Below are 21,706 nucleotides of genomic sequence, written 5' to 3'. Positions count from 1 at the left end.
GATGTGTTTCCCACAGAAGTTCATTCTAAGGATAAACCCACATTAGTCTCAGCACTGCCTAGAAAATCCACTTGAGCTGTCCAGGTGAAGGAAAATGTGGCAGGAAATTCAATGAGCTTTGCTTTCATGAAAATGACCCTCTCAGTCCTCCCAGTAATACTCCATACGTGTGAGCCAGTGCCCCACATCTGTTATCGACCATCAATGTTGCCCCACAAAAACCCTAAATTGAGTCCAAAGCAGAGAGGAGCCCGCAGATGGCCTGCACTCTGTTGTGTGCTTCTTAATGACTTTGACAGTTGCTACTGGTTCCCCCATCCTCTTGCCATTCTGCCTTAATCCACTCTCCTCTCCCCTGGATGACAAAAGCATCCCTTTTTCCCAAGCTGTCATTTTCTGTCAAGGTTCTACCGGTGACCACTGTGATTTTTTTTTTTTAAAGAAATCTAACCATTCATTCCTCTACTTGAATGAAATCTTTAATGCCCCCACTGTGCTCCTTGCAGAGCATAAAGTCCATAGCCCTCTCTGCCTGCATTTCAGTCACTGCCAACTATGTGCAGGCACCCTGAACCCAATATATTCTCACCCGTTCCAAACCTTTACCTGGAAAATGCTGTCCTCTACACAGCCCATGAGCTATTGCTCAGGATTCAGTCTTTGGTGTAGCCATCACGATCCCCAAGAAACAACTTTTTTCTCAACTACCAATATCCTATAAAGTATCACAGGTATACATACTACAGCAGCATATATGATGGAACTATATGCATTGGATGAAGTGATTTCTTTTCATATATATGAATATACATGGGGATATAGAAATATGTGTGTGTACATATGAATACCTACACATTCAGGCATACATTTTATTTTTTAAAGATTTATATTTTTTAGGGCAGCCCAGGTGGCTCAGTGGTTTAGCGCCTGCCTTCAGCCCAGGGTGTGATCCTGGAGACCTGGGATCGAGTCCCACATCGAGCTCCCCGCATGGAGCCTGCTTCTCCCTCTGCCTGTGTCTCTGCCGCTCTCTCTCTGTGTGTCTCTCATGGATAAATAAATAAAATCTTAAAAAAAAGATTTATTTATTTGAGAGAGAAAGAGCAGGCATGCATGTGTATGTGTCAGTGGGGGCGGGCACAGAGGGAGAGGGAAAGAGGAGAGAAGCAGACTCCCTGCTGAGCACACAGTCTCATGTGGGGCTCGGTTCCAAGACCCTGAGATCATGACCTGAGCCGGTATCAGTAGCCGGATGCTCAACTGATGGAGCTACTCAGGTACCCCCATGCATATACTTTAAAATAAGTATGGAAAGTACATCTCAAGCCACAAACACATCCGTTGGCTTAATAATTCCACTTTTTAGAAGTTATCCTAGGAAAATAATTGTAGATGTTTTCAAATACTTTGGTACTTTATTTTTCATTAGAACATGGTTCTAATGAAAAAAAAAAAAGAGAACATGGTTGTGATAGCAAAATAGTTGGAAACAACCTAAATATCCAACAATAGGAGGTTGATTTAATGAATTGCAGTATATCTCTTCAATGAAATGTGATTTGGTTATTCTATATGAGGTTCTAGAGTAGTGAAAAATTCTTGGCACGCCTGGGTGGCTCAGTCCGTTGAGTGTCCCTCTTTTGATTTCAGCTCAGGTCATGATCTCAGGGTCATGAGATTGAGTCCTGCATCAGGCTTCACACTCAGTGCTTAAGATTCTCTCTCCCCCTCCTCCCTGCCCCTCCCACTCGTGTGTGTCTGTGTATGTGTGTGTGTACGTGCGCACACTCTCTGTCTAAAAAAAAAAAATCTTGAGAACATATAATAGGGAAGTATATTACACAATAATAAAATTTAATTAGAGTAATATTTTGGTTAAAAAGCATAAAAATACAGAGAAAGGCAAAAAGGCAAAACAACAAACTGTTAACAACATATTATGTGTAGATATGATAGTTGATTTCTATTTTCTTGCTCTCTTGAATTTTCTAAGCATGCCACAACAAACATGACTTATTTTTTCTGACATAATAATAGAAGTTTCACTGACTTGTCTTTTTACTATTATTACTTTTTAAAGGAATGTGAGAGGATGCTCAGAGAACCTTATTCTTGCAGGAATCTTCGGGCTACAGTTGTTGGGACACGAGACAGTGTCACAGAGAGGACAACATACAGGACAGTAATGGGAAAGCAGGCATATTGAAAACTCATTTGCTTTCCTCCGAACCTGATCTCAAACTGGCTCCAGTTATGGTTGGACTCATGCACTCTGCCTGTGAATCCAAGCACACACCCTGTGTGTGTGTGCTGTGGGGAAGAGCTTTGGTTTCATGGACTTGGGGCTGGAAGTAATTTCTTGCTTAGAAAAAAAGGACCAAGAGCATCTGCAGGGCACATGGGCCACCTATAAGCAAGAAGCTACCTTGTCACAGCTTCCTATATGTGGAAGGGGGTCTGTGGTGTCATCAGTCTTCCTTTGGGGCACTTTGCATGTAGCCCAGGGGTGACAAAGAAGATCTACTGGGATACAGAAAGAACAAATGTAACCTTGAACTGACACTTCTTTATATTTATTTTTTTGTGTGTAAAAAATAGTAATTTTTACCTTAAGATAAGAAATATAGGTTGACACTGGTGCCCTGACTCATTCTAGATGTGAACACGTCACGTAGCAGGTGAGTGAACATAACAAGAGTGGGGAAAGGAAGTTCACCGAGGTGGAGTGTTGATGTGACCCTTTGCTCCTTCCTTAAATTTCAGCCCGTTGGCAGGCAAGGCAGCTCAGGTGTTCCTATGCAAGTGGACATACATATTTTATTACCTAAGCTTAATGGTATCCATTTGGATCCATGCATTTTTGTGTGGTATCTCAGCTAGGATGGTGATTTAAACCAAGGAAAAAAAAGAAATTTACAAGCAGACATTTGAATCAATGAATCATGAAGTGATAAACCAAGATCTTCAAAAATTACAAACCATATTCAATCAGTTTGCTTTTACTATAAAAGTTTTTAAGATAAAAGCCAGAGTTTAAAAAAAATATGTTAAGTAGAATAAAATTATATGTGTAATATATGTGCACATATGTATACTTATTATGTATTTATGCATACTTATATATTATATGTACTAATATACACTATAAATATATATTATTTAGATCTCATTTTTTAAAATTTCCATTTTGAACATATTTTAATAAAGCACATTTTTTACTTGTGCAGTGGCACACGCATATAATAAATGCATAATATGCATCTTCTAGGGTTGCATGCTTAACGTTTATCTGCAAGGCGAGGCAGCACAAAATATTAGAAGGCCACTGGCTCAATGTCCTTTTCCCACCTAGACCATGAGCTCTTTGAGATCAGGGACTAATTATTTTCGTGTATCCTGTTATCACATATGTCTGGTTCTGAGGTACAAAATAAAGTTGATCCAATGAAGGAAATTTCCCTTAGAACACACATCAGGAAAAGCCAGATTAGAAGAAGAGCATATGATGTGGCTTCCCCTAAAAACACAAAGTTTGGGCCTGATCCATAGCAATCGCTCCTCAGCACTGTCCAACAGTTTTAAGATAGGATAATTGTTTGTGGATATATTTATTTTGGTAAAATATCAAACCGGAGTCTGGTTATAACTATTTTCTTTCACTCAAACAAAAAAAGAGAGAGAGAGAGAGAAAGAGAGAGAGAGAGGGAGAGAGAGAGAATGGAATGAATTCTCTCTCCTTCTCGCCCACGCTACTTCAGAAAGAAAAGAAAAAGGAAGAAAACCCCCCAAAACAAATGGCCTCCCCTTTATGGCAATTTGTAGCCTGGAGCCAGTTTTTAAAGCTGAGTAATAAATCCCAGAAAACCAGTGACTACAATGGAAAGCCTGACAGACATTTAACACTAATGGTGCAAACAGAGGGCACACAGGAAAACACTCTCGTCACATTCCCCACACTGAACGCTCACAGATTGCTCACCAACGTGCTATTTTTTTAGTGGACAATTTGCCTGTTCATAAACAGTAGACAATTTCCAAAATACTTGCCAACCCCAGGGAGAAGAAATGTCCTTGTTATTCCTGTTTCCCACAGGTTGGGTTCTACACTAGACACTCACTTTAACTGCTTCCACGATTGTTGCTGTTTTTAACTCTAAGGAACAAAAATGACATTTGAACCATGACAACTTGATAACTATTTAAAAAAAAAAACCAACAAGACTTAAACTATCATACCGTAACTCAAACTTGAACTAGGATAGCTTTATATTAACACCACTGTCACATCTCCCAACACTTAAAACATCTAGTTTTCTAAATATAATGCACCACCGTGTAGAGGCAAAAAAATGTAAATTGTGAAAATCATTTGATTACTATCCAAGATAACAAAGAGGGAAATACCACTGAGCCCTGAAGTTTATACTGAGGCCTTAATACTTAACTCAGAGGAATAATACTTGGCTAGAGTCCTGCTTCCACTCGCAATAACTGCCATTTCCCACTGGGTTAAGGGCTTTGCGGTATATATATGTGACTGTAGGGATACGAACCTACTCTGGAAGGTCATGAGCCTCAACCCCGAGGGCCTCACACCGGATATTTAAAGGTTCTTCTATATGAAGGTAAAATATCACACCAGCAAACTCTAGCAATACATCCACTGACATGACTGCTTTATAATCACAGCAAGGCTTCCTTCCTGGGATCTGAAGGATATGGAGCAGAGTGTTTTAGGATGGAGGAGAACCATTCCCAGGAGGTAAGAATTCATGGCTGAAAGGAGTTGGGGGTAATTGGGAAGCAGTGAGGGGAGCACAGAGGTGCATTTTCCATCAGAGTCCTGGAAACCCAGTTTAGACCAAAAAAAGGCCAGCAACAGCCAATAAATAATACACCTCCATGGCAATAAAACCACGGACCTATCCATGTAATTATTCCATACCAATACTGAAGAGGGAGGCAGAGCAAAGACGACATTTTATCATCCCAATTGATCCTTTAGGCCCCCTCACAGCAACACTTGGTTTACCCAGACGTGTATATCCTGTGAACATTATTCATGTTAGATGCGTGTACAATTAGGTACAGAATTTTGCATCAAGAACCTGGGTGCGGGTATACGAAATGAGCCAATGTGCTTGGCATTTTTATGAGCAACTATGGATTTTGCAGGCAGATTTACATTATAAGCATTCTCAGGAAGGTTTGAGACTGGAGAATATGGTGTAGATATATTTTTAAAAGAAGCTTCCAGCTCACAAGGACTCAATTTTGAAGCCCACGCAGGCATTCTGCATGTACAAGCACTTTCTCTGGGTATAATTTAAGGGCAGTTTGAAACTTTGGCCCAATTTGATCAAATATTGATAGACGGTCCAGTAAAACGTGGTATGGGAAGCAGCTACTTTACTGCACATTGACACTGTAAATTTGAAGAGACACTGTCAACCTGCTGAGCTCTGAAATTTACTTCCCTAAAAGGCAGATAAATCCCACGGCTAACACTGGAGATCTGTGTTAAATATACATACTCATGTACCTTATGTGAGGTCCCCCACAATAAATTTCTCTTTGAGTCTAGTGCTAGGAAATAGTTTGTCTTTCCTGATGAATGTGTCTGCTTTCTCATTAGAGAATGAGGCTGTGACTCATCATGTTTCTCTTTTTGCCTCTGCAGCCAGGAGCCTCTGTTTCACTCTACCCTCTGGTAGTAGCGATTCCTAGCTTAGGTTTCCCGGTACAACTCATCTGTCCCTTCCTTATGAGCCTCTTATTTCTCCCTCTCCTTCCCGTACTTTCATGACACGATTGTATTTGCATTTTTTTTTTAAGATTGTATTTTAAGTAATCTCTGCGCCCAGCATGGGACTTGAACATACAACCCGGAGATCAAGAGTTGCATGCTCCCTCAACTGAGCCAGCCAGGTGCCACTTCTTTCTTTCTTTTCTTTTCTTTTTAAAGATTTTATTTATTTATTCATGAGAGAGGCAGAGACACAGGCAGAGGGAGAAGCAGGCCCCTTGCAGGGAGCCCGATACAGGACTTGATCCCAGCACCCCGGGATGATGACCTGAGCCAAAGACAGATGTTCAACCACTAAGCTTCCCAGCCGCCCCTATTTCTATTTTTTTTTTATTGATTGTGATCACTTATTTTTAGGAGGAAGAAGAGAAATGGGTAAAAGTATAACTCAGGTCCCAGGATTCCAAGTAATTTCACTGAGACTTTGTTTCTAATATTTATTCGCATGAAATCAACCAAGAATTCGGATCTGTAACTGCTACATACCATTGGCAGGAAGCCTTCCTACCTCCCCGTCTAGCACTCGGTCTAGTCCCAGAGACAGATTCACCTGCCAGAGGAAATTAGGGCACACCTCTTCCCCCACCAAGATGTTACCCAGACTTCTGAGGAGTTCCTGCTGAAATGGCTAAGGCCAGCCACACTTGCACACCTTCGTGGGGTTTTAAAAAATGGGAAGTGGAGACACAAACTTATCACAAGGAGGAATTATTGGAAGAGATGCTTTCTCTTCCCCGTTATGAGAGGAAGAAATTTGGTGCTAACTGGACCGACCTGGAATTGTTGAGGATGGGGTTGGGGGGGAAGAAGAAAGAAGGCAAAACCCAACCAGACCCGACGTCAGCAGGCTCTCCCAGGAGCCTGCGCTGGAATCACCCAGAGGGCTGGGTGGTAGGGAACACAGGCCCCTGAGCTCCCTCCCCAGACTGTCTGATTCAGGGGTCTGGGGTGGGGCCCGAGGGTAGGAACTTTAACTACTTTCCAGGGGAGCCTGATGCTGCTTAGAGACCTTCACCCCTTTCCCCAGAAAAATGCACACAGGTTCAGTGACTGCCCTCAAATCTTTCTCCCTGCCCCCTGCCCTTGCCCCTGCCCCCTTGTTCAATCCCAGCACTATTCCACAGCATCAGGGGAAGAAAGGGAAGAGCAGAGCAGAGCAGGCAGGGCAGGGAGACAGACACGTGTGTTAAACAGAGATAACCGATTCCAGCATTTACATCAGTCACAAGAATAGCACATGATTTCATCGTGTACTGCTCACACTGACCTCCCAAGGCAGGAACTGATATTATCCCCCATGTACAGATGAGGAAATTGAGGTGTAGAGGGACGTGCCTGAGCCCCCGTAGCCAGTGAGTGGAGGACCTGGGGTCTGAGCTCAGGTCTGTTTGCAGAGCCCATGATCTTAGATGTGAGGCTGTGCAGATTTCTCTTGAGGTAGAAACAGAGGCATAGAAGCCTCTTTTATTTTTGTAAGATTCTCCATCCAGAAACACAACATCATAGTGTGAAACGGAGGCTGTTCCTCGATATTTGGATTTCACTTCCTCAATCTTCATGGCAGGCAAGCTGCCCACGCAGACCCGCAGAGCAGTACACAGCAAGCACATCCTGCAGGAGGTGAGTGGGGTGCTAGCCAGTGACCTGGGGAGGTGTTTGTTTCATTAGAATATGGCCAGGATTTTAAGAGTAAGGATTTTAGGGACGCCGGGGTGGTTGAGCATCTACCTTTGGCTCGGGTCATGATCCCAGGGTCCTGGGATCGAGTCCCACATCGGGGTCCCCACAGGGAGCCTGCCTGTGTCTCTGCCTCTCTCTCTGTGTCTCTCATGAATAAACAAATAAAATCTTAAGAAAAAAAAAAAAGTAAGGATTTCATTATGGGGCAGACAATAGCCACAGAGGCTAGTGGCAGTGGCTTCTGGCCTTTTCACAAGTAGCAGAAATCAAGATGGTAAGCTCTGAACTCCAGATTCTGGTTTGTCACGTGAGCTGGGACCCAGGCCTTAGGCTCCCTGTGGCTTTTGCTGACCGTCACCTTGTGTGCAAGGACGATGTGAAATGTGCTAATAAGTAAAATGAAATGAGACTAAGGAAAAAGGAGATTAGGGAAAGGGAAAGGAAACTATTAGTATGGGCAATTAAAATGAGCCAACCCTCCCCCTCCAGTATTAATAATAACAGTAAGGATGATGGTGGAGAGAGAGATAAGCAACCTTCACGGGACTTCCTCCACTGGGTGAGCACTGTGCTACGTGGATTCATTTAATCCTCAAAATGGTCCTACGGATAGATTCTAATATGGCCTTTATTTTACAAACAAGGATGGAGACTTGGAGAAATCAAACAACTTGTCCACGGTGACATAATTACCAAATGTGGGAATGTGGATTCCCATCCAGGCAGGGTCCTAGTCATTACCTGCCAGGAGCTGGTGACATGCGGGTCAGTGTCATGGGCACCACCTCTGGACATCCAATGGCAAGAGTCTGTTCCAACTCACTGGTACCATTGTCCTTGCTCAGTAAGAACCTGTGGCTAATGCCCTCTCCTTGCTCATAGGGGCCCAGAATGCTGGTCACTTCGAGTCTTGAATCAGTACCCACTTTGGGGGTTGTAAACTGAAACGATGGAAGCTCTAGCTGGTTGCTGCCATATAGAACAGTGGCTTCAATGTCCTCAAATCAAGTTTAGAAGGAGGCCTCAACTCTGGATTCAGATGTGAAGTATCCTGAGTTTTAAATGAGTCCTCCCATTAAAAAAAAAAAATAGCAGCACACTCATTTATTTTAAACATATTTTAAAAACATTTACTGTAAAAAAAAACATTTATTGTAAGCAAACTAAATCTTGGATCTTATTTGAACAGCAGGACTTCGTGGTTTGTGACCTCTTTTTTTTTTTAAGATTTATTTATTTATTGAAGGCGGAGGAGCAGAGGGAGAGAGAGAATCTCAAGCAGGCTTCTTGCTGAGCAGAGCCTGAAGGGGGACGATCCCAGGACCCCGAGACCATGACCTGAGCTGAAATCAAGAGTCAGACCTTCACTGAATGAGCCGCCCAATTCGTGACCTCTTAACCTATGTGCAAGTAGCCAGGAAACAGTAGGATACATTTTTGCCTGAGATTCCAAAAGTATGGAGAACTGATCCTTCCCCTTTATTTTCTCTCAAGGTTTAGATTTGTCGAAAGAGAGCCTCAGAGGAGAAAAGCACTTTAAATAAGGAATCAAATATTGAACAAATGAGAAAAAAAGAATAAATCTGTTTGAAAACAGTCTCCTAGCACTAATGACTAGGATCTAAAAATAGTCTCAACATATTTTTAAATTGGAAGAACACCCAGGAAAAATAAATGGAAAGATAAATTGGGGAAGACGTTTTTAACTGGATAAAACAAAACAGGATTTGCTGTAGAGTTGAGAACAGGAGTTGTGTCCTGAATTAAGCTTGTTCATGATCTTCGTGGCACACAAAGGGAAGCCAGGATGAGGGCCAGGGGCATACAATGCCAACCCAAATCCTGCAGGAGGGAAATGCAGCGTAAGGAAGGCTGCCTTATAGTTCAATCCTGTGCTTGGCGGTTACCTGATTTAAAGGCAATGGTAGCCTGCCTGTGGTTGGACAAAGACAAAGTAGTCACTTCAAGGTGACGCGGGGGCGTTAAATAATAGTTACAGAAGGCTTCAAGTTCAGTGGCGTCAGGTTTATGTTTCTCCTTATCTGCCTGGAGTGACTATCTGCTGGCTGCCTTCCAACACTCTCCCTGCCCTCCCCTTCCTATTGTCCCCTTTTCTTCCAATAGAGATCCACAGGATGCGGAACTCAGACCTCCCTTCCAGGTCTAGCAGTGGAGCAGGTGATCTGGGTCAAGCCCATCAGCCTACTACATGCCTCTGACTACCCAGGGTGGTTTGGGAATTTGGGCATATGGTGTAACGTGTTCTAATTATAGGGATAACCCATACAATGAATGGGAAAGACGGGGGATGAAGCTTTCTCTTTCCTGTGGGATGTAAATGAGGAAGTATATAATCCCATGGCCTTCTACCTGCCATCTTGGGGCCACACAGGAAGGTGGCTTCGGGAGAGAAAGAAATTGTGTTCTTGATGCTATTGTCTATCTGCTAGATCAAACCTTCCCTGAAGTATGTGTTACCTCTGGGATTTTCAGTTAAATGAGCTTTTAAATTCCCAAGAGCCAATTTGAATGGGACATTTTACTTGTTGTACGTAGAATACCATTGGTACGATGTCGCACTAGCTTGCAGACTCCTCAAAAGTAAGGTCCATGATTTTCTTTAAAAATGTCTACTTGGGCCAAGCACTGAAAGATGAATAAACATTACTGAAACCCCATGAGAGGTTCCTGGTCTAATGGAGAAGACAACTATTAGACAGTATGATCGGTCCTGAACTATTCAAGAAGCACAGAGGAGGAAGTTCTTAGCCATGGGAGTGGGGATGATTAGAAGGCAGGTGATGTTTGAGTATTCCCCAGCCCATGGGCTGTCTTAATAAATATCAGGCTGCTTAACTGACTGGTTATACTGAAAAAATCAGTATTTTCAAACCTCCATTAATAAACGACCTTCACCTTTGTTTTGCATCTGTGTAGCATTCCTATTATATTCATGTTATATTTAAAAGTTGACTAATTTTGAACTTAAAAATTTAGTTAAGCATCAACTTAAGCAATATTATCTATTGGATCATGATCTGGCCATGTTATATCTTGTTCAAATATACATTACAATAAATATATAACTTTTTTTCTTTTTTAAGTAGTCTCCACACCCAGCGTGGAGCCCAACATGGGAGTCGAACTCACAATCCTGAAATCAAGACGTGAACTGAGGTCAAGAGTCAATCGAATCCTTAACCAACACAGCCACCCAGGTGTCCCATAAATTATAACTATTAAATTAAAAAAAAAAAGTGTTGGCCAATGTGTTACCTAGAATCATTCTGGGAATTGGGAACTACAGCATTACATCTGCCCCATGGCAGGAGACCCTGAATGGCAGGACAAGAGGGGATTATTTAAGTATGACTGGTAGCCTGTAGTGGTTCAGCATGGGCAGTCCAGTCAAGCAAAGTTAAGTTCAAACCCGGCTCTACAGCTTGACTACATCTGACACTGGGTAATTTACTTAATGACTCTGTACTTCATTTCAGAAACAGGGATCTACAATGCTCTCTGTTTTTCAGAGTTGTGAAAATCCAATGAGATAATGCACACGGAGTGATGAGAAGGGGTCCTGGCGCATAGTCAGACCTCAGTCATTCCATCGGCTAAGGAGTGAAAAGGGTGACTAGCGCTCTTTAATTATAGAGAGCGTTTGGCACTGGGGGAAGAAGCAGGGTTGCTCACAGCCATTTCCATTCTCCTTTTCTTCCAAGTTCAAGGTAGGAAACAACCTCCCTGCTTCCACAGAATTTAGTGATAACAATGACCAGAAGGGTCCTGTGCTCCCAACTCACGTTTGATATTCAGCGTAGGTGAAAAACAAGTTCTTGTTGTAAATTGTCGTGGTTTGGGGGTTGTTTACCATGCAGGGTCAGCTTCACGGGCATGCAACCCATGCCGCCCGCCGCCCTCAACTCACGTTATATGCTTAGCAAGAGCAAAAAGCAAATGCTTGGTCCGCAGAGTCACTACGATTTGGGGGTTGTTTGTTATAGCTGCAAAACCTAGTCGATCCAGTCTCATACAAGCATATAAATGCGGGCACCTTTTTCCCACTCAAGCAATTTTCATTTCTCGATTTCAAAGCCTCTTACAAAATTTTGGAAACCGTAAGAGGAAAACTATCTCTCTGTGGACTTGGAATGCTTATGCCTTGAACAGGGGCAAGTCACATGGTGGAAGGATGCCCGAACGAAGGCTGGGTGGGGAAGGGCTGAGGCTCTGTTCACTTTAATTGCTTTAGTTCCACTAATCAATTAACATTCAGCTAATAATCCCTTTCAAATGAGTCATTCTCGCCAATTAAAGACTGATTTGTTGCTAACCGCACCAGCTCATGGTGAACCTACCTTGTTCCTCCGAAACTGCTTAGTGGATGCTTTCATGGAAGTTATGGCTGTGATAGACTCTCTCTCGACAGTGACAAAAGAAGTCACGAGGGGGAGGAGGCAGTCCTCGGCAGTGCTAGCCTGAGTGATTGAATTGGAAAACGAGCCATTCCTCGGGGTTAGCAAATGATTCTTCATCAGGCGGCAGACTATTAAGCACACCTAGATAATAAACGGATGATTTTCACAGTCATCCTGCGAGGTCCTCATATTTTCCATTTTTAAATTCCATGTTACTTTTAAAGGATTCGTCCATTACGATGATTTACATCACTGAGCTGAGACAATGATGCCCTTTAATGTCAGAGGCAGAGCATGATTATTTATCATTAAATCAGGTTTTTTATGATTATTATTATTTTTTTGATTCTTCCCTTCCTGGAAAAACCTTTGAAAAATATTCCCGTCGTGACACAGATGGGTGCTATCCTTACTTTAGGTTCCCTGAACTGGAGTGGGGGGTGGGGTGGGGGTGGGGAATGTGCAGCTCACGGCATCTTCAGGGATAGAGGTGACGAGAGCACCCCCCCCTTGCTCCCATTCCCAGCCGCCCACCCTGTCCCAGTGGCATGATCACTCATGAGTTAGCAATATCATTTTACTAGAGAATGTCTAATGGCATGGCATTGAATCCAGATTCCATTTATTCAAAAATAATGAGGTAGAGGTCCCCACGTCACACTTCCCCCCCTGTATCTCTAATAGAGCACTTTATTTATCCATGCCACAGACATGTGTTGAAGGAGGATTCTCTGCCAGGCACTATTTGGGATTGTGAGAGTACAGGGGAGAACGAGACAGAAGATGCTCCTGGCTTCTTAGCACATGGTCTAGCCCAGAGGTTGTCCGTCCTGGCTGTGTTGACCCTGCAGACCAGATAACGCTTTGCGGAGGGGGGCTGTCTTGTGCACTGCAAAATGTTTAGCAGCATCCCAGCCCCTACATGTTAGAAGCCAGGGTCACCCTCTGCAGTTGTGTCTACCAAAAAAAATGTCTCCAGATGTTGCCAAATGTCCCCTGGGGGGCAAAGCTGCCCCTGGTTAGGATCCACTGTTATTCGTATAAGATGATTTCCCACAATGGTAAGTGCCACGAAAGAACCTCAACCTGACAAGGTGGAAAGAGGAGGGCAAGGAAGAGGTCACTTCAAGGAAGTGGTCAGAGAGGGCTTCTTGGAGGAGGTGACAGTGAGAATGATGAGGCGAAGCCAGGCAAGGGGAAGAACCAGGGAAAGCGCGCCAGAGAGCAAGTGCAAACTCTGGGGGGACAGAACGGGTCAGCTGTTTTGAGAAACAGAAGGAAGTACAGAGAGGCCACTGTGCAGCGATGGTGGAAGGGGATGGTGTTATCCGATGCTGGAGAGGTGGGGAGGTGGGCAGACGAGAGGCCAGGGTAAAGAATTGGGCTTTAAGTGCAGCGTGGGAAGCCATGGGGAGTTTCAAGCACAGGAGTGACACTACAAAATGTATCCATTCATTCCACGCGTATTAACAGAGGGCTCATTCTGTGCAAGGCAGCGTTCTGGGGAGTGGGGCTCCAGGGGCGGGCGAGAGGAGAATTTGGTAAGATACAGAAACAATTAAGTCCCTGTCCCTGACCTTGAGGAGCTCCCAGTCTATTGGAAGACACTAACTTGTAAGCCAAAAAAAAAAAAAAAAAAAAAGAGAGAGAGAGAGAGAGAAAGAAAGAAAGAAAAGGTCACAAACTTTAATAGAGTAATAGATACAAAATGCTGTGAACACACTTTCTAGGATGAAAAGAGGAGGGGGAGGAAGATGGAACTTGAGATAGGAGAGAAAGCAAGCACGGCCTAGAAAACCCATGCCTGGCAGGAATCTGGGTGTGTCAGGTCATGGCTGTGTCCCCAGATTCCAGCAGAGCTGCTGGTTCATAGTTGATGCTTGATAAATGGATGGCAAGTGAGTGCATTTTTGTGTATTCTCCATGTGCAGGGTACGTCCCCAGTCACTTCCCATGCTGTCATGGACTGAATACTTGTCCCCTGGCTCCAATTCATATGTTGAAACTCTCAGCGCCATGGTGATGGTGTTGAGGGGGGCATCAGGAGGTGATTACGTTATAAGGGTGGAGTCCTCATGAATGGGATTAGTGTCCTTTTGGGAAAAGACACGAAGGAGCTGGCTTTCTCCCCATCCCCCTCTCTCTGTCTCTATCTCTATCTCTGTCGTGTGAGGAAATAGAAAAAATAGTCCTCACCATAACCCAAGCACACTGGCACCCGACCTCAGGCTGTCTGTTGTTCAAGCTCCCAGGGGCCTTTGGTTCTTTGTTACAGCAGCTTGACAGACTGATACACACATTACTCCCTCATCCTCAAGCATCCCCTTCTTCTCCAGTGAAATCAACCCTACCTGGCACCTACCAGGTGTATCATAAACATTGCTTGGATGAATGAATACATAAGTTGAATGCAAAGCACTTTTTTTTTTTAATCACAGAGATAGTAGGAAGCCATCATTGATAATGAAATAAATGTAATTATTTTTTTATGCTTACTCTGTGCTTAGCACCCCTTACTAGGAGTTATCACATTTATTCCTCATCAATTTTGTGTTAGGTGCAGGGGGATCTCATGGTGAACAAAACAGATGCAGTCCCACGAGCTAAGTGAGGGCGGACAGTATTAATATATGCATGATGGGGACTCTCAACTAGTCTGGGGGTCAGGATGAAACTATAAATATCTGCTAAGTTGATGTTCTTGAGAACTGCTTCCTGTTCATACAGAAAACAGCTGAACTTCCAGGCTTGTTCATTTTACATACTTTAGTACCGATTCTTTACGACGTGTCTTCTCCTCATCTGTATGCTCAAAAACTATTAAGGGCAAAGATGAACGTGACATTTTCATACAGGAAATAGCCAACTTTCATTAATGAGTAGAACCTGTTGAGAAGTAATCACTAGGAAGTCTTCACTTCTCTTGTCTCATTTTGGATAATAAAACCCTTCTGGGAATAAGTGATCCAAAGGAGAGAAAGATGGGTCTGGACCCCCCACCAACATTTTCAATACGAGGGTTATAAAATCTAAATGATCCATAAATACTAGTCTGTGAGGCTACTAGATAACTCCCCACCTCCACCTCCCCCGCTCCGCCGGCCCCCACCACAATCAGGCCATGGTGACTGGAGAAACGCAAAAACAATATTGTGAATTTTTATCAAGTATTCAAAGTCCTATCCTTTATTCTGAGATTAGGAGGGGATCGTTGGAGTTAATTCTGGCTTGCTTTCTTACTTTATTTTAATGTTGTTGCTTGGCAAAATATAAAAAGAGAGCATCCTGGAGTTAATTTCCTAAACATCTTGCTGTCCTCTGACGTCCCAAAGAGTGGGACGTGCTACTGTGGAAAAGAGCAGTCTTGGCTGGAATGGGCAGGCAGGATGGGCCCATATAGGACCAACACATGAACACACGGAGAAGCCCACCTTCCCCAAAGTGTATGTATCTGCATGTGCATGGTTAGGGCCATAAAAAGGGCTCACTTAAGAAAACAAGGGAGCCCTACAGTGAAATGGGGAAGTGAATGCTCTCAAATCAAAGGAATGTTCTAAGTTATCTCAGGCACCAGACCCATGCTTCTCAAACTTAAATGTGACTTTGAATTGCACAGGGATCTTATGGAGACTCTGATTCTCTGCATCTGGGAATGGACCGAGAGTCTGCATATCTTACAAAGCCAGGTGATGCCAATACTGAGAGTTAGAAGACCCCTAGAGAAAGGGGTGGAAGACTGGTGACCAACTGTCCAACTGGAGAGAGAGCAAGAGAAGGATTTCAGAAACAAGAAGTGATGGGAGGTGATAAGGCTCAGATAAATTGACCTTGAGGTGCTTACTGGATATCCGAGTGACTCCATGAGTATTTAGGATGCAACTCCACTTGTAGATCCTGGGTAGAACTCCCATTGTAGGGCTGTTTATCTCAAAATATTTTCCATTAAAAGTGAAATATATACACAGTAGCTTTCTGAACAGTCATGGACCATACTATATTGGTCAAAAATACTGGCTTGAGAACTAGAACTTCTGGGTTAGCCACACCACTTACCAGCTGTGACACCTCATTTCTCAACTTCTCTAAACTTTGGGGTTCTTATCTACAATAAGATGATAATTGTTACCTACTTCGTAACTTTGTTTTGTAAAGTGTACAGAACATTGCCAGGCACAGGATATAATAATCCTACTGGAATAGCAGATGGAGAATGAACTCAAAGAGAAGGAGCCATCCACTCTTTGGCCAAAAGATGCTTCAAGAGGCAGCTGTGGATTATTTGGGTTTTCTCAGTTTAAAGAAAAGATCTCCTAACACTGACAAGGGGAGCTTACAAATCAATTGTAATATATTGTAATTATATAATAATATGTGATCATTCAGCCATCTGTTTACCCAAACTACCACGAAACAAACATTTCTTGAGATCCTACTATGCTCCTACACCAATTGTCTACCATACTCCTTGTATATTTGAGATTAATAAAGTTCATTTACAGAAAAATTTTAATACACTTTCCCTGGTATGAAATTGTATTGTTCTGGTCATTCTGGACTATTGGGCTTCTATCACATAAAATAAAGTCCTAGCTTTTTATATAATCACGTTGGATTGGATGAATGTGTAGTGTTGTTCTTGTTTTATTTAAAACTTCACGTTTACTTATCTGGCCATTGCTTCATTGGAAATAAAATGATTCAACAATTTGTTATTGGTATTAATGGCGAGATTCTCAGCTAAAGCTGCAATATTTGAAGTCAGAATCAAAAAAGGGTGCCAGGATAAATGATAGCTTCTGATAAATGGCAGCCGTGCACAGTGCACGTGGCTGCACACCCATTCATGACGGCTCTGCTTAGCCAAATGACACAAAACAGCAGAGGATTTCACACAGCAAAATCCAGGCCAAGCTGGATCAATGTATTTTCCTGAAATATACAAGACATGCTAATAAAAAAAATAGCTGTTAGAACAAAACTTATCAAATACGATATTCACTTTTTATTTTTAATGGTATTATTGCTTGTAAGAATTTCTGTTTAAATGGCCAGATTTGATTAAGTTATAAATGTGACTTTTATTATGCCTAAGTAAATCTTACAGAGAATATGTAATAGGGAAAATATCCAACTCTACAAAATAGAAGTTTTCTAGAGGGGAAGATAATTCTAGTTTAAGCTTTAAGTTGGTTGGAATATAAGACTAATAAAATTGGAAGGATATCAATTAGTGGCAATTTGGGGAAAATCTTCAGCTTTTCAGGTTTGACACTCCTAAAATACGTTCGAGGTCTTCAATTTACAATGCAATAAAGTTGTTTCATTCCACATACATAACCATATTGGTGGTTAATTTGCTTTGTTTTTATAATCACTGCAGCAGTAAAGCTGTCATTTTTCCCCTTGTGACATGTGTCTCAGTCTGTCATAACTCAGCACATCAGCATTTTGTTTTGCTTTGTTTCCAACCCCATTGGCCAAACAAAAGACGACCACTGACCTCCCTTTTAAAGGCTGGAGGCTGGGCACACATAGAGTCTGACCAGGGGAACTTGCAGCCAGCTGGTTCTAACCATTGGCCAGTAAAGTCACATTTTCTAGCCCTGAATTTCCCATACTCTGAGCGGGAAGATTTTCCTCTGCTCCGCTTCCTTCAGAGGTGTGTGCCTAGATATGGTAGGTGGTGAGGGTGAAGTTTTGAGGATCCAATCAAAGTGGGGAAAGGTTCCAAAAAAAAGCAGACTCTCCCCATTCTGATGGGAGATGAAGAATCTCATTCCTCGGCTCCACCCAAAGGACTGCAGTGTCTGGCCTATGGTAATCGTGCTGAATGACCTCTTCTGTTGGTGTGGGGAGAGATGGCCAACATCTGCTTTGCAGCCTCACGCCAGAATGGGAGGTGGGAGGCTGGGCTCATGAGAGAGAGACTTTTGTGCACCCTAAAAGAACCAACAATGATGGCGGAAGTGATGATGATATAACTCCCATCATCCCAAAGGCCTAAGATGCCATGGGGCCATGGCAGCAAAACCAAAATAAAACAAAAAAGTCCTAAGAGCTCTTGATTCAGGTATTCTTTTGGACTTCTGTGGGGAAGGATTCCTACATGGATGGAAATAATCTGGTGTTTTTGGTGATTGCTCCAAGGGCCTGACATCTGCCATTGAAAAAACGCAGAAGTTTGCCTTCGAGATATCCCAAAAGTCTGAATTTGGAAAGAAGCTTTTTGGCTACAAAAGTCTCTCTCCTTAGAGTCTCCTAAACTTTTGAGTTAAAAATATCACTGAGAGCTTATGCAACTATTTTTCTCTCTCCTTATTTTTAAAGCACAAATAATTGATTCCCTAGCTTGGCCCTTGTATTAACTACTTTTTCTCTAAAGCTCTTCAAATGCCTTATGATCATTTCAGCCCCTTCTTTGAGTTAAAATTGGGCCACTAGGCTTTTTTTTTTTTTTTTGACATTGGTTTTAAAAATATACAACCTTAAGTAGCAAGTTTCATTTACCTTTAAAGAATGACTAGTTCATTAGAATCATTTTAGAAACTTTCCCCCTTTGATGAATACACCTCATCCGCCAAAGTTGTCCCTTCTGACTCTTGGGGAACAATGCTTACCCAGACTCTTAAGCCATTTTAAGCCTATCACATGCCTCCTTCCACAATTTTATTCAACCAGGAGAATTATCTATTTGCCCAGGACAAGTGAGCAATTCATTATTTCAATAAATGCCCTGCCCATGTCATTCCTGAAGAATAAGCCATGAATTAACCACAGGCTTAAGTTCAAGTGACGCCCACTCCCCAATTACCCAATTAACTATATTCCTGAGATGCCTTTAGTCCCTCTTCTCTCATCTCTCTCTATCCAGCAACCCCCCCCCCTTCTTCATAGAGACTAAAGACACTGTTCTGTTCATAGCACTGAGAAATTCAGACTCAAAACTAGAAACTGTGCTTTCATTCTCAATTCTATTTTCAAGGCTAGCTATGTATTGATTTAGGTTAATCTTTTTTAGCCTTGAATATCAGTATTAACCTCCATGCAATTCAATGGAATTGGTTCCTTGGTGTGAGATACAAAGTGCTTTTCTCTTTACAAAATAGGCTTGATAAAGTAGACACTCTTACACAAAATTTATAATGATATAAATTAGTTTTGTGAGTCTAAGTAAGATAAAAACACAGCCAGTGAATTCGCAGTGTTGTATTATTTTATTATTTTTAAAATTATTTTAATTTTCCTCTCCAAACCTAATTTGGATTTTAATCATTAACCATGTGTCATGCTCATAATCATGCTGCAAATGCTGAACTGGAATATCTCCACACACCATTTGTGCATGTAAACACACACATACTTCCTTCCTTTCTCCTAGATGACTCTATCACCCCCTTCTATCTTCCAGCACATTCTTCAGGATGGTAACTATTCCACACCAGCACTGTCATCAAGAAATTATTTTATCCATCGCATATTTCCTATGACCTCCTCCCTTTTACTTTGGAAGCTCACATCCAGGCCACACTCCTTTTTTTTTCTTTTTTAAACTCTTTGTCACTCAGTTACTATATTGCATGTAATCTTAAATGAAGACCAAACACCTTTATATGTTCTTAAGGCCAAATAGGGTTTCCCCAAACTCCTCCCTTATCATTCTATCCTTTTCTTATGTGATCTAATCATATGAACCTTCCTGCAGTCCCTACAAGTACCCTGCTCTTTCTCCCACCCCAGGGCCTTTGCATGTGAAGTCCTCTGGGCTAGAGGTTCCTTGCTTCCACTAGGTCTTTTCACTCTGGTCAACTGCTCCTCCTCAGCCTCCAAGTGTTAGGTTAAATGTCCCCTCCTCAGGGAAGCCTTTTTCAACTGCCATATGAGGGCTGTTAGGTACTCTCACAGTACCCTTTACTTTTAAGCACCAATTGTAATGGCAGTTAAATAATTATTGAATAATTGTGTGTTTGTGAGAGCCATGAGAGTACTATCAGCTTTGTTCACTAATGGATTTCCAGTACCTGACACATAGCTGGTGCCCAAGTATTTACTGAATGAATGGATGAAACTTTGCACAAATTTAACATTTAAACTTTGCACAAATGAGTTATAAAAGTGCTCATTCTTTCTTCTTCTTTTGCTCTAACTCAGAAAAATCTTGTTTTTCTTCCTGGCACATGTTGAACCAAAACAAAATAAGACATAGCACCCCTACTCAGCCACCCAGTATGATGACAGCTTAGTATTAGAATAATGCTCTCGATAGAGCCATAAGAAAAGGAGAAGAGTGAAGAATGAAGGACTGCACATATCTCTAATTTGAGGTCACAACATGATAGTTCCCAGCTTGAATCAAGGCAGCACGTGTGTTTTATTTAACTTGAAAATTGGCATTGAAATGTAGATTTTGAATCCCCTGACAAACAGGAAGATCTGCTGACCCAGATGATGCGTTCCTACATGATGACGATGGGCTGGAGTTGAGTGGCCACTGTCCACATTAGAAGGGTCTGGAGCTTGCGGTAGTCACAGTCCTCACTGCTCCCTATTGCCTAGTGCTTAGCTTATGTCGGTCATCTTCTATGCCTGGCACCTATGGGCACATAGATAACCTTCGTGCCTGTTGCAAATTCATCAAAAGCACATAGAGACTTCTTTCAAAATGGCTACAAAAATTTGCATTTATTTTTTTATCTCTTTTTAGGAATAAATAATTAAGACTGGGGAGAAACTTTTTGTTGTTGTTGTTGTTGTTGTTGTTGTTGTTTGATGACTACTATTGCAGTAGTAATAGAGTTATTTTTTGGCATGGATGCATACATTTTTTTCAATAAGTGCCAAGTAGAATTCTGTGGGATGGTCTTGAAACCAATCAACTGGTGGATGTTTTATAATGTTGAATAAAAACCTAGAACTTTTTTTTTTAAACTTCCAAACATTAGACTTTTAAGTGGATGAGGTGGCAACTGAACTGGCTGAAAGCAGTTAGTAGTGTAAGTGTGTGTGTGTGTGTGAAGAAAGAAAAGAATCAAGAGTCATGTAACTCGTAAACACATTCCATCTCAGCCTGTCCTGTGTTAAACTTGACACCACCCTAGCCAGAGTTCCTCCCTTGAGAATATTTCTTGGAAATACGGGAAAAGACAGGTAAAAGGAAAGACAGGGAAAATGCCCTTGATCCAATGGACTTACATTTCACAGAGTTCACAAAACAGAAAGGAAAAGATGAGATCCCCGAGCATACCAGCAAGGGAAGGGAAATCTAGCCCGAAAATCCCCAGAAGGAAATCAGACAACCAGTATCAGAGGGAGAGAACGCATGTACAAAGTTTGGTCCTTCTCTAGACTTCAAACTGTCAGTCGCTCCAGAAATTCTAACACCGCCTACCTCTCCAGAGCCTTCCATAGGACAGATCGAGAACAACCCAAGTATGAATGTATTCAGCTTCTCATCAGCACGAGACGTCGCGTGTGCAATATGCAGGACTTGCAGAGAATCCCCAGAGAATATCCTTTCAAGGAAGCCCACGAGTCTGTTGATGAGGGATGGCAGCCATGAGACCCTACGCCCTTCACTTCCTGTTCCTCTAGGTCGCCATTTCTCCTCTGGAAAGGATGAGGGCAGAGGGCAAAACATCTAGCCATCTTCTCTAATGTCAATGGTGTGGAATGCTAAATAGTTCAGCTAGAACCAGGCTGCACATAGTGCAGCTGAAAGCAGAGGTTAGAAGCTCAGGATGACTCCTGATTCTATCACTTACTAGCTGTTTGATTCTGCATAAAGTACCTCTTGACTGTCTACGTT

At 42.3% G+C, this 21,706-nt stretch overlaps 1 protein-coding gene across 1 annotated transcript in view; it reads right to left on the bottom strand.

Annotated features, from left to right (window-relative positions):
- The window catches only part of TSHZ2 (teashirt zinc finger homeobox 2), a 261,545-nt gene that overhangs the window by 208,803 nt on the left and 31,036 nt on the right, over positions 1-21,706 (bottom strand). The window lies entirely within an intron of this gene.

This window comes from Canis lupus, chromosome 24, assembly GCF_003254725.2.
Source record: "Canis lupus dingo isolate Sandy chromosome 24, ASM325472v2, whole genome shotgun sequence".
Classification (NCBI taxonomy): Eukaryota; Metazoa; Chordata; class Mammalia; order Carnivora; family Canidae; genus Canis; species Canis lupus.
Note: the sequence above shows the minus strand (reverse complement) of the source record. Positions and strands in the feature narration are given on the sequence as shown.